The 751-nt window shown below is 37.2% G+C and overlaps 1 protein-coding gene across 7 annotated transcripts in view; it reads right to left on the reverse strand.

The window, feature by feature from the left end:
• The window catches only part of Clock (clock circadian regulator), a 191,857-nt gene that overhangs the window by 33,818 nt on the left and 157,288 nt on the right, over nt 1-751 (reverse strand). The gene's annotated exons all lie outside the window — the stretch shown is intronic.

Consider the following 751-nt stretch of genomic DNA (forward strand, 5'->3'; position numbering starts at 1 on the left):
CCAAAATTGCTATACAGTTTTAATGCAATCCCTATCAGACTACCACCAACATACCTCACAGAGGTTGAGAAATCATTCCTAAAATTTATCTGGAATCAGAAAAGATCTTGAAGAGCAAAGGCAATTCTGGGCAATAAAGACAAGGCAGTAGGCATTACAATTCTTGACTTGAAATCATACTACAAGACAATGGTGATAAAATCAGCATGGTACTGGAAACAAAAGAGACCAGAGGATCAATGGAATAGATTAGAAGACACCGAAGCCCCTACGAACACACTCAGCCACCTTATCTTTGACAAAGGGGTCAAACGTACTGGAAAAAAGATAGCCTCCTTAACTAATGGTGCTGGAAAAACTGGCTCTCTACATGTCGAAAACTAAAACTTGACCCAGGTCTATCACCATGCACTAAAGTTAAGTAAAAATGGATTAAAGATCTAAACATTAAAGGAGAGATACTAAATGTCCTGGAAGAGAAAGTAGAAGGAACTCTTGAAGACATAGGGGTAGGCAAAGACTTCATGAACAGAAATCAAATTGCACAGGAAACAGCTGAAAGAATTAACAACTGGGACCTGCTCTTATTGAAAAGTTTTTTCATGTCAAAAGAAATTCCCCAAAAAGTGAAAAGGCAACCCATAAATTTGGAAAATATCATGACAAATAAGTACTCAGACAAAGGTCTGCTCTCTAGAATTTATAAAGAACTAAAAAACACTAAGGCCCCAAAATTTAAAGACCCAATCCA

The sequence above is a fragment of the Octodon degus genome, unplaced genomic scaffold (assembly GCF_000260255.1).
Source record: "Octodon degus isolate 3935 unplaced genomic scaffold, OctDeg1.0 scaffold00019, whole genome shotgun sequence".
Taxonomy (NCBI): domain Eukaryota; kingdom Metazoa; phylum Chordata; class Mammalia; order Rodentia; family Octodontidae; genus Octodon; species Octodon degus.